Source organism: Diabrotica virgifera, chromosome 4, assembly GCF_917563875.1.
Source record: "Diabrotica virgifera virgifera chromosome 4, PGI_DIABVI_V3a".
Lineage (NCBI taxonomy): Eukaryota > Metazoa > Arthropoda > Insecta > Coleoptera > Chrysomelidae > Diabrotica > Diabrotica virgifera.
Genome location: NC_065446.1, coordinates 178,648,396 through 178,662,375, shown reverse-complemented (window position 1 = coordinate 178,662,375; position 13,980 = coordinate 178,648,396). Strand labels below are relative to the sequence as shown.

Genomic DNA, 13,980 nt, shown 5'->3' with positions numbered 1-13,980 from the left:
TTAATATCTAATTATTACTGGGGCACTTTTTGGGCATGAAAAAACTTTTGGGATTGAGGGACCAACATGAAAATTAAGCCCTGGCATAGAAAGGGTTAAAATCAGCGTTTTCGTAAACCTGTTGTGTAAAGCACGGCTGGTCAATTCTCTGCGGATCGCCTGCGATTGCTGACACTTCCTGATAAGCAACGCGCTTGCTCAAAGTCTTGTAGCGGCAGTAAGGCCCAGATAGTTGGTCTCACCATTCCTTGCAAGTTTGGCCGTTTTCTCTACAAAAAGTACTGCTCAAGAAAATAGGTTGATGTAGTTTCCCATTTTTGGTTTTGTTCATCCTATACAGAAGCTGTTCGCCTGGAAGTGTCAGCATTCGCAGGCGATCCGCAGAAAATTGACCTGCCGTGCTTTACAAAGCAGGTGTACGATAACGCTGATTTTAACGTACATACAATCGACGAATACCACACTTTTCACGTCATATGTGGCATTTCCTGTATTGCACCAAAACATGCAGTAGCTCCTAAGCAATCCATTCCTCGGATAAAAAAGAAACTCGTGCCTGAGGTTTATGGAATTCAGGGAGCTGTTCAACTAATTCATTTTAAAAGCTGTTCAACTAGTTCATTCAAGTTTTATCAGAAATCAAGATAACAGAACCGATGGAAATGTTCACACCAACTGAAACTGTGACTCCATCTATGCCTGACCTTCTGTGGCTCTAAGGGAAAAGCAGAGACATTATCGGCCTCTTAGGACGGAATGGACTCATGGAAGCTGTCACAAGAGACATACCATACCTATGAACTAACATTTATTATTTGTACAGAAAACTAGGAGAAATTTATCAAATGACAGCATACTAATAAAAAATAAAGTTTTGGAATGTAAAAAGTGGGTTTTGCCGAGACCGTTAAAAATTGGCAATTTTCAACTTGTACTTTAGACCAAACGGTTTGTCTGAAAAAAAAGTAAATAGTGATGTTTGTAGATAATTTCAAGTACTTTAATTTCTGTTAACAAATAATTTAATAAAGATAGTTTTCGAGATTTGAGCAAAAAAGCGGAAAAAAGAAAAGAGGAAATTTTGTCCGCAAACCTCATATTCGGATTCAGCAGCCCAAAATCCATATATAATGAAAGAAATCAGAACTACCCCAAAACTTTCCTAGTCAAAACACAATTTTATTTAATCAATACAAGACATGAAAGATTTAGCAAAGAATATATACGTTAAGAGAGAGTATACAGGGTGATCAACTTCTGTGACAAGGTCCAATATATCTGGTATTATACAATATATGAAAAAAAGTTGTTAATAAAAGTTATAGACACCTTTAATGTACATATTTTAAAATTAGTGAGAAATATACAGGGTCCTCCATAACACGGTGCCAAACCAAAGTTATGTTTTTTTAAATGGAACACCCTATATTTTATTCAAAATCTGATTTCTCTACATTTTTCTGATTAAAAAGATGTAACACTTGTTTATGGTTATACCGAGCGTTTGAAAGTTATGAGCACTTCTATTAAAAAATCACACTGATTTGATCGCCCTTTATGTTTCTAACGGTGTAATATAAACTTATTGTTTTAATGCTTTTGACTGTCAATATTAAAGTAGTTTTGCGACAAGCTACATTTTTTTATAACTACACAAAATTGTATACAGGGTAAGTCAAAATGTAAATTAAAGATTTTCTTCATATTTTTAAATGGAACACCCTGTATTTTATATTGTCATCGAAAAGTTCTATCAGTATACTTGCATATCTTTTAAATATTCCCTATACCTAAAGTTATTAGTTTTCGAGATATTTTAGTTTTATTATTGATAACAACATGTATTACTTAGTCATTAATAACACTACTTTAATCTATCAAGAATACTAAATTAAATAAAAATATGTTCAACGTACTTCTTATATTTCTTATAAAAGGTGTTCAAAGTGACCTCCCATAACGTCTACACAGCCTGGAGACGAGTTTCGAAAGACCTACTGACGTTTGTAAGCATTTGTTATGTGACACTTTGAAAGGAGTTTTTAATCCTTATTTTCATATCGTCAACTGTTGTTGGAGATATCCTATACACTACGTCTTTAATATAACACCAGAAAGAGAAGTCACTTTGTTCAATTCTGGTGATCTGGGTGACCATTGAACTGGCCTATCTATTCCTATCCATCTTTCAGGAAATAATTCATGGAGTTCACCGTTGTCAAGTGCGTTTTGGTGAGCAGGAGCTGCGGAGTATTAAAGTCGTAGTGTATAGGGCACCTCTAACAACAGTTGACGATATGAAAATAAGGATTAAAAACGCCTATCAAAGTGTCACATAACAAAATGCTTACAAACGTGAGTAGGTCTTTCGAAACTCGTCTCCAGGCTGTGTAGACGTTATGGGAGGTCGCTTTGAACACCTTTTATAAGAAATATAAGAAGTACGTTGAACATATTTTTATTTAATTTAGTTTTCTTGATAAATGAAAGTATTGTTATTAATGACTAAGTAATACATGTTGTTATCAACAATAAAACTAAACTATCTCAAAAACTAATAACTCTAGGTATAGGGAATATCTAAAAGATTTGCAAGTATACTGGTAGAACTTTTCGATGGTAATATAAAATACAGGGTGTTCTATTTAAAAATATGAAGAAAATCTTTAATTTACATTTTGACTTACCCTATATACAATTTGTGTAGTTATAAAAAAAATGTACCTTGTTGCAAAACTACTTTAATATTGACAGTCAAAAGCAGTAAAAAAATAAGTTTATATTACACCGTTAGAAACATACAGGGCGATCAAATCAGTACGATTTTTTAATAAAAGTGCTCATAACTTTCAAACGCTCGGTATAACCCTAGACAAGTGTTATATATTTTTAATCAGAAAAATGTGGAGAAACCAGATTTTGAATAAAATACAGGGTGTTCCATTTAAAAAAACAAAACTTTGGTTTGGCACCGTGTTATGGAGGACCCTGTATATTTCTCACTAATTTTAAAATGTGTAAATTAAGGGTGTCTATAACTTTTATTAACAACTTTTTTTATAATATATAGTATAATATAATATATATATATATATATATATATATATATATATATATATATATATATATATATATATATATATATGTATATATATATATATATATATATATATATATATATATATATATATATATATATAATAAGTATATTGTATAATAACAAATATATTGGACTTTGTCACAGAAGTTGATCACTCTGTATTATATTCTGTGGATTTAGCAACGAACTCTATACTGTCTGTGTGCGCATGCGCGCAGAATAAAAATTCACTCCCAATCGCATCTAAAGAAGTATAACTTTAAAAAAGTTCTTCTTAGTGGTTAACTAATTAGAGGTATCGTTATATCCAAACTTCATGAGCTGATCCTTTTGAAGTTTTTCCATTTTCCTCTATCCTCTCCCATTTTCACATATTTTGCCAGCAGAATGGTTAGGATTGTAACAAGATGATCCGTGTATATTTAACCTCGTTTGCTGTCTACCTTTCCTTGTAGGGTATCCTTCTCAAGACCTATCCTTCACAAAAGAATTTAGTTTTCTTAGTATCGACCGTCTGTTATGCGGGCCACTCAGGGGATTCTAAGACTAAACAGTGGCTGGTAATAAAAAAAGGTTTAATCAGTACGTATTATCTATCTAGTATTATGTCATATCTCGCAGCAGTGATCGCTTAAACTCTAGACTGTAGTAGACTAGCACTCAGAAAACGTAGGTATTCAAAAACATTATGGTACATATTTTTAAAAATACAATAAAGACCCCAGGGGGATACAGCTTAAATAGAATGAGAATCTTTGGTAAAACCAGTGGTAATAATAGGCGGTTGGTTGAAGCGAAGTACTAGATCACACTAGAGCTCAAGATAGCGAAATCAGCAAATGATAGAAAATATTTTAGCAAATTAAAACATTGTTGCCAAGTCTTGTACGACAGTTTGTAAATAGTATTTATTTACAACGAGAATACAATCTGATTACTCATTGCTGTTTATTATGGACTTTAACTTTCAATTAACAAAGTACGTTGAAGAAAAGGATGTAAATAGAGACAACTGGAAAATGAAAAAAAAATCTGTCTCGGACCGAATTGTCTTTAACTTACTTCTTTTTTAGTCTAAATATCATTAAAATTCACATTAAACAAAGTACGTGACCCGCCAAATTCCACAACGAATACAAATATTAACTTGCCTTAAGTAATGTAAAATTTTGAATTTTTCAACCGGTTTTGTCCTTGTCCCGATAAATTGCACCTATAGTCCAGAGAAAAAATAAGTTAAACAATTAAGTTGTTGGAGAATTTGACCCGGCCAGGTACCTAGCTGATAAGTTTTATGGACCTCGATATCTAAAATCTTAATGTTTATGAAGTAGGTTCGGAAGACTTGTTAAACTATTAACAATTTAAGACAAACGATGCACTTTCTTAACTGTTATAAATAAAAAAGCGACGATTGACTAACTTCGCCTATATGGTCGTAGGACAACATTTTTCTTTAATTTGTGAAAAAATGTCAGCTTTTAGAATATGAAAAAATAATAGGCAATAGCAAAAAGATTATTCTAAATGTTATTTTACAAAAACTGTAATGTTTTTACAATTAAGTCTTGTAACGTTGCTTGCTGTCTTATCTGTTTTTCTCTTGTGTTTATCCCACCTATACAATCATTGTAAGTTCATTTTAGTCTGACTTACGTTACTGCAAAAAAATGGTTTAGGATAAACAAATTGAATAACTTCTAAAGTGGTTGATGAGTTGCTCTGAAATTTGAACAACATTTTTAGCACTACTATTCTCAGTTTTCAATAGTTAGTAACATTTAATGAACATTAGGAATTCTGAGGTTTTTAGTACTTGTTACTTTTTACCTAAGCAGCCAATTAGTAAATCAACATTCATAAATTGTCATTTAAACGTGTTGTTACTATTCCCAACATCACGTAGGCTGGTCCTGATATCTCTCGATCCTTCCGGAGTCAGAGAGAACGATAGCCCAGTCGGGATAGCATTTGACCTTGCATTAGGAGCTGCCCCAAATTTTATTCTTCTAATCTTTAGGGAGGGTCAATATTAGTATAAATTTAAAATCTCGACTGAATTCCACCGTTGCGTTAGCCGCCATCTTGATTTTAAACGAGAACCGTTTTTGCTCAATATCTCCGCCATTTTCAATTTTTTGACAAAAAGTGTAGAAACTGAAATTGTTGAAAATGCGATTTTCTATAATTTCATTTATTATAATTTTTTTCGTGCGGTCGATATTTTCCGAGTTATGAGGGGAAAATAGTGACAGTTGTAGCATAATTATTGAATTATCTCGTTTATTATTAGTTTTACAACAAATATTTACCTATACAAAAATAAAGAGAATTAAATTTTGTACAATTTTGATGCCGTTCATTTTTTTGATAAAATCAATATTTAAGGTAGCACGTATGTGGTAAAGGTGCGAGCGTAAGACCTGATTGATTTTGTAGCAATTGTTTTTGTTCAATATCTCCGCCATTTTCAACTTTTCGACAAAAAGTGTAAGAACTGAAATTGTTGCAATTACGATTTACTACAATTTTTCGAGAGAACCAGTGGCGGGTCTACAAGGGGGGGGAAATGGGAAAATTCCCCCCAACAGGGTCCAAAATTAAAAAAAAAATTGTTGGAACATCACGATATATTAGCTGACATAAAACTTAAAATATCGACAGACAAATTCAACCAATAAAACCCGTTAGTTAATAAAATTAAGTGAACTTAATGTATATAATGTCTTTTTATGTCTTTTATATACTTAGTTTGGTTGATGTTTCAAAAATTGTATAAAATATAATTCTCTTTATTTTTGTCTATGTACAATTATGTCGTAAAGTTAATAATAAATGAGACAATTCAATAATTATGCTTCCCCTCCGCTTCCATTATTTTCCCCCTTAACTCGGAGAATATTGATCGTATAAAAAAATTATGCCAAAGAAATTGTAGGAAATTGCATTTCCAACAATTTTCTTTCCCACCATTTATGTCGAAAAGTTGAAAATGGCGGAGATATTAAGCAACAACAGTTCTCATTTAAAATCAATATGGCGGCTAATGCAACCGCGGAATTCAGTCGAGATTTTAAATTTACACTACTATTGATCTCTCCTAAAGGATATAATTATAAAATTTGGGGAAGCTCCGACACAAAATTCAATTCAATAATTATGCTCCCCCCACCACTTTTTACTATTTTCCCATGTAACTCGGAAAATATCAACCGCATGAAAAAAATTGTTAAAAAGAAATTGTAGGAAATTATATTTTGAACAATTTTAGTTGAAAATGGCGTAGATATTGAACAAAAACAATTGCTATAAAATCAATCCGGTCTTACGCTCGCGCCATTACCGCATATGTACTACCTTACAATATTAATTTTAGCAAAAAAATGAAAGAGATCAAAATTGTGTAGAATTTAATTCTCTTCATTTTTGTACAGGTACATATTTGTTGTAAAACTAATAATAAACGAGATAATTCAATAATTATGCTCCAACTGTCACTATTTTCCCCTCATAACTCGGAAAATATAGACCGCACGAAAAAAATTATAATAAATGAAATTATAGAAAATCGTATTTTCAACAATTTCAGTTTCTACACTTTTTGTCAAAAAATTGAAAATGGCGGAGATATTGAGCAAAAACTGTTCTCGTTTAAAATCAAGATGGCGGCTAACGCAACGGTGGAATTCAGTCGAGATTTTAAATTTATACTAATATTGACCCTCCTTAAAGATTAGAAAAATAAAATTTGGGGTAGCTCCTAATGCAAGGTTAGGCCTGTTATTCGTCTAACCCGACTGGACTACGAGCCGAGAACTAGTGTCGACCCTTTTAGACGTAAGGCGCCAAAATGTCTATATTATGTATTTAGTTCTATTTATTCCATATTATTCTTTTTGCTCCAGGCCAGGTCTAGAATAGTGGGGAATGTAGGGTTGCATTATATAAGTTCGTGTATATGTTCGGGCTTTAGAGTTCAGTTGTGATATAAATGTTGGAACGTAAAGTTATAATTTAGATGTATTTTACGCGTTGTATTGTATTTTACAAATATTATAAATTATTGTAAATAATAGATGTAATAAATAAATCAATAATAATTGTGTGTAAATAAATAATATAAAATAAGTGTCTTCATTTAAAATAAAGTGTTAAAAATGTAAATAAAGTAAACAACTCATTACAGGATTTTATCAAATAATTACATCTAAATCCGTGCCATTTGATTTTACTTCTACTGGTAGACGAAAGTTCTTAAAATGGTGCCTTTGGCTTTAAATAGTATATACATATATACACCGTTTTTAGGCGTCAACGCCCTTCCGGTAGGAATCTATGGGGGAGTATCACTGAGACGCCAGCCCTTATCCCTTGCCGTACCGCTCCTCCATAGGCCGATCAGACGCCAGTTTATTCCAGACTAAAGCCTGCTTTACATTTACGAGTACTCGGATCCGAGAAGCTAGGATCCGAGTTACGAGTACAGCTGCGAACGTTTACATTGAATACGAGCGATTCTCTTTACTTTTTCTTCACTTTATATGTGGAAATATTCATTATATCTGCAATAGCTTGTTATGCATTATTTATTTTGTTGACATCACGATATTCCTTGAGTTCACATTCCACGAACATTCAAATGATCGGTAAAAGTCAATAAACTGTCTCATTTGTTCTCCAGAAAATCTCAGTTCAGCCATTTTCTATTTGTAAATTACACGTGCTCTCGTACTGCTACTCGGTTTGCGTTCAATTTCGATCCGTGCCCGTATCCAAGTGGCAAGTTGGCAAGAGGTTCCGAGAAGGCGTTTATACTTCCGAGATGCACTCCGAGTAGAATAACTCGGATCCGAGTACTCGTAAATGTAAAGCCGACTTAGGGCGACGTTCCATGTATCCGATTTCCGACGATACGTTGATCCGAATGTATTCTCATTGGTCAGAATCGAATCAGAATATTTTCGCGCCGAATCTCATCCGAAAGTTTTAACTACGCTTCCGACATCGGATAAAGTTGAAATTAATTTAACTTTTACCGATAAAACGGACGTTTTGTAAATGTAACGTAACCTCATTTTATTTCTGTGCATTCCATTTATTGAAACATGGATTTGAATCGTAGAAGTTATGTTCATAAAGTTAATAAAACCCTATTATTATGTCTGCTTCTTTTAATTCGCAAAAACAAACCAAAACCAAATTAACCAAACCAAACCAAAACGTGCAATGCGGCCAAGAAGATATTGGATCCGTGAAATATTTTAAGCAAATAAAGTCACAAGGGGCTTTTAATAATTTATTGCAGGAAATGAAGCTAATGATGTTCATAAATATTTCAACTCTTTCATAGTTTCTTGCATCACCTGATTATTTCTTCAACGTTATCCATTTACAACAATATTGCAATTACTATTAGCACCTAACGAAACCAAACAAATAACAAAAACAAATGTCAAACAATAAACAAGAAGTTTACATTTGACCGTGGACAGTTTACAGTTTATACGGATTTTCGTATCCGATAATCGTAACCATGTGACAGCTGCTAAACTAGCTCCTACGAAGAGATACGATTTCCGATATCCGACATACGAAAATCGACTCTTTTCGTAGTAGCTAGTTTAGCAGCTATCACAAACATGGTTGCGATTATCGGATACGAAAATCCGTATAAACTGTCAACTGTCCATGGTCAAATGTCAATTTTTTTGTTATTGTTTGAAATTTGTTATTTGTTTGGTTTGGTTAGTAATTGCAATATTGTTGTAATTTGTAATTGTCAATTTGTATTGTTGTAATTTGATACTATAAATATTATTTATTATATTATTTATATTATTTATTATATTATTTATAGTATCATGTTATTATGGATAACGTTGAAGAAACAATGGAGGAGATGCAAGAAACTATGTAAGAGTTGAAATATTTATCAACATCATTTAGCTCCATTTCCTGCAATAAATTATTAAACCCCTTGTGAGTTTCTTTGTTTAAATATTTCACGAACCCAATAACTTCTTGGCCGCATTGTACGTTTTGGTTTGGTTTGGTTGATTTGGTTTTGATTTGTTTTTACGAATTAAAAGAAGCAGACATAATAATAGGGTTTTCTTTACGAACATAACTTCTTCGATTCAAATCCATGTTTCAATAAATTTAATGCATAGAAATAAAATGAGGTTACGTTACAATTACAAAACGTCCGTTTTATCGGAAAAAGTTAAAATAATTTCAACTTTATCCGATGTCGGAAGCGTAGTTAAAACTTTTGGATGAAATTCGGCGCGAAAATATTCTGATTCGATTCTGACCAATGAGAATACATTCGGATCAACGTCTCAACGTATCGTCGGAAATCGAATACATGGGACAAGCCTTTTCATTTTTCTGTTCACCAAATCATGGGCTCGAACTCGGATCCCACATTCACACTAGGATCGCACTAGATTTGTCGATTGAGCGCCTCGCACCGTTTGGCTATCTTACCGACTTGTTTGCTTTAAATTGTTAATAATTAAAAAAGTCCACCGAACCCACCACAGGAAACATAGAGGTTTGAGTTATTGAGGTGCATAAAACTTAAAAAAAAATTCAGGTGGCTGACCGGGTCAAAGTCACCTTCTCCTTCTTGTGCCACTTCTATCGGAGATTGGAAATCATCAAGGCTACCCTGACCTTGTTTACAGCTCCAAAGTCACCTTCTCCTTCTTGTGCCACTTCTATCGGAGATTGGAAATCATCAAGGCTACCCTGACCTTGTTTACAGCTGAACTAAAAAGTTCATTAGTGATGCAGCCAAACCACTCTCAAATTTCGAAACCATGACATTCTCCTACGGCCTGGATTCCGTTTTCCTTCTATTTTTCCTTGCATTATATTTTGAAGTAATGCGTATTTATGTCCTCTCATCAGGTAACCCAAATATTTGAGTTTTCTTCGTTTTATCGTTAACAACATTTCTGGAACTTTTCCTATCCTTCGTATTACTTTAAGGTTTGTGACTCGTTCAACCCAACGTATCTCCAACATTCGACGGTAGCATCACATCTCGAAACTTTCAATATTTTTTATCTACCAATAAAACACTGAAAACGTTTGTTTTCTATACTTCCACAAAATTTATTACAACTATGTGACTACAGCTGTTTCGGCAGAGTGCCTTTCTTAAGTGATTTAGATTACTATGGGCTTGCCTTTTTAAAGTCTTTAACTGAAGAGGTTGAGGAGTGGGGAGCTGTTTGTCTCGAGTTGGTCATTCAGAATTATATCTGTATTTTTCAATTTATTAATTTCCATAGATTATAATAAAGATAGCTTATGGCCTTTATTTTGAATATGCAGAATTTGAAATTGTTCATTAAAAGAATGATTATGATCTAGAAGGTGAAGTGCGTATGTAGAAGTGTCTGTTTTTCTATTGTTGAAAGCCCTATTGTGTTCTGCTATGCGTTTGTCAAAAGTTCTGCCAGTTTGACCGATGTAAGTTTTCGGACAGTCACCACAAGTTAGTTTGTAAACACCACTCTGTAGTTGTTTTCTCTTTCGGCTCTTATTGTTCTTAATATATTTGCTTTAGTTCTCAAAATTGGTGTCATTCCTTTCTTTTTTATGTATTTGGCTATTTTTGTTGTTATCTTGCCAGTATATGTGATAGAGCAGAAGGTACTGGGTTCTTTCTGTGGTGGTGGATAGACTAATTTCAGGGCTTTCTTATGGAGTTTTTGGTTTAAAATTTTGTTAATTGTTTGTTCGTTATAGCCATTGTTTACTGCTATTTGTTTAAATAAATATAAACAACGGCTATAACGAACAAACAATTAACAAAATTTGAAACTAAAAACTCCATAAAAAAGCCCTGAAATTAGTCTATCCACCACCACAGAAGGAACCCAGTACCTTCTGCTCTATCACATATCTAGATCACTGGCAAGATAACAACAAAAATAGCCAGATACATAAAAAAGATAGGAATAACACCAGCTTTCAGAACTAATAACAACTTAAGCAAATATGTTAAGAACAATTAAAGCCGAAAGAGAAAACAACTACAGAGTGGTGTTTACAAACTAACTTGTGGTGACTGTCCGAAAACTTACATCGGTCAAACTGGCAGAACCTTTGACAAACGGATAGCAGAACACAATAGGGCTTTCAACAATAGAAAAACAGACACTTCTACATACGCACTTCACCTTATAGATCATAATTATTCTTTTAATGAACAGTTTCAAATTCTGCATATTCAAAATAAAGGCCATAAGCTATCTTTATTAGAATCTATGGAAATTAAGAAATTGAAAAATACAGATATAATTCTGAATGATCAACTCGAGACAAACAGCTCCCCACTCCTCAACCTTTTCAGTTAAAAACTTTAAAAAGGCAAACACATAGTAGTCTAAATCACTTGAGAAAGGCACTCTGCCGAAACAGCTGTAGTCACATAGTTGTAATAAATTTTGTGGAAGTATAGAAAACAAACGTTTTTAGTGTTTTATTGTTAGATATAATGAACTTTCATCAAGTAACGGTCGAATCCATCAAATATTTTTTATGTTGTTCTGTTTAAGAGTCCAGGCCTCTACACAGTGCCGGTTTAACACAGTCTGCCGCCCGGTGCTGATACGGATGCCCCGCCCAGGCTCAAAAATATTTCTTAACTTTATTTCAATTCAACAAAACATATTTTGAATACAAGTTTATTAAAATAAAAAAAACAATTACAACTTTTTTTGGTTTCAAACTTAAATGAAAACTAACAATATACAAGGAAAAAATTAAGGGCGAACTTCACAAAGTAAAATAAAAATTTACTTAATAACATTCAAACATCAGGTGGTAAGCAAATACCTTTACTATTGAAAAGCTTGTTTTCTTGATTTTACTGAAGCGAAGTTTTCGATGATATCACTTATACTGCTACTTTAGCAGGTCCTCGTTAATGGATAAGACTGCTAAGGAGTTCAAATTTTCTTGGGAAATTGCATTTCTTAAGTAGGTCTTTACCCTTTTTAGTATCGAGAGAGAGCGTTCGCCACTTGCATTTGCGACCATTATGGAGAAAAAAATACGCAGGCAAATATTAACTTTTCTAAATGAAGATATTAATTTATTTTCGTATAAAGCCTGTACCAATTCTAAAGGAGTGCCTATTTTTAATTGGGGAAGAGACGTTAACAAATGATTTAAATGAACACATTCTTGGGGAAAATACTCGTCCAAATCCTCCTTGTAGTTTTGTTGTAATTCGGTTGCCGATCTGAAAATATTCTCATCTTCCGTAGCTTTTAGTTTAAACAAAAATTCAAATGCTCTTGAACAAGATTTATAACTATCAGATCGGCGAATAATCTCCGACTTAAGATTGTCTATTATACAAACATAACATTGTGTTCGCATTTTTTCTTTTTGGCTTAAGCTTGCCTCCGAATTCATTTCTCCTAATTGCAATTTTTTTTTGATAATCCTCTTCTCAGCATAATTTTCGTTCCCTGTTAACAACATTCCTAAGGCCTCGTAGTGATCAAAACGATCACGTAAGAAATCAAAGTAATCTGCTAAAGATGATAACAGATGAGCGGTTGTGCTTAAATCCATATTTTCCTTTTGCACTGATTTATTCACTTCATTAACCCTTTGTAAAACGTCAAGCCAAAATGATAAAATTATTCCGTTTTCCAACAAATCAAGTTTTTCCGATAAAGAAACTGCTTCAACTCTTACTATGTTTTTCTCATCTATATCCGTTGATATTTCAATCAAACATGTTTTAATCAAACCGTAATTGCTTTTTAACGCTTTTACGGCATCAAAACGAGAAGACCAACGGGTTGTATTCACTCTCTTAGGTAACAGTGTCTGCCCCGACTCAGCCGAATCCTTTATTGCTCGAGACAATAACTCCCACCTATGTGGAGACACGGAGAAAAAATTGTAGATAGCGACAATAGTTCCAGTAAACCTAAGTAGTTTCCATTCCGTTTTTCGCCAATTCTTTCATGAGTACCTCTAAATGCCAATTCCCTGGTATCCAGAAACTCTATTACACTTATGATTCTTTCTAGTACTTTCACCCAATATTCTTTCGCAGTGCTAATTTCCTTTTCGAGTTCTACATCAACTCTTCCTTGCTTTAATAAGCGAGTCATATACATTTTCAGATTATCTATATGATCATTGGATCTTTCATGTTCGTCTAATCTTTCCTTACTTTTATTCCATAATGAAAATCCTGTTTTAAATGGGTTCTTTTTATTTCCAAATAATACACAATAAAGACAAAATATATTGCCAGTGCTCTCGGAGTAAATTGCCCAATCGCGGCGAACCACTTCTCCATTAACAAGTCTTTTATAAAATATTTGCTTACCGGCATACCTGTGTTGTTCCCCGAAATTTCTTTTTGACATTGAAAAGTCCATATCTGTAAGATTCTGTTCGACCCATTTTTCTAGAATAATTTCTGCATAATTATGGGAATCTTGCCAAAGTGCCGGATCTTTAAAATTAAGTAAATCCTGTTTTGGATCTGAAAAGAAATAAAAAAAAATTATTTGTCATTGTCCTGTTTTATTTACCATTTGTAAAGGCACCGTTATCTTTTTGCATTTTAGCCTCGTTAAAAAAAATTTAAATATGCCTTACCCGAGTTACTGGTGGTTGCTTCTTCATATTCTAATACTTTTGAAACAGGTGGTATTTACTAAGTGTTCTGGCTCTGGCACTAATTCTGAAGTCTCCAAAATAAGTTCATGTGGTTGAATATGAATATATTTATCACTAGTAGCACTAGAACTACTACCGGGTTGGGAAATATTTGTAGTGTCGTCTTCTTGATTTCCATCAGGTGTAAAAAATGCTGTCATTTTGGGTATACC

The 13,980-nt window shown here is 33.2% G+C and overlaps 1 protein-coding gene across 1 annotated transcript in view; it reads right to left on the bottom strand.

Annotated features, from left to right (window-relative positions):
* LOC114333464 (uncharacterized) overlaps positions 1–13,980 on the bottom strand; it is a 349,147-nt gene that overhangs the window by 122,791 nt on the left and 212,376 nt on the right. The window lies entirely within an intron of this gene.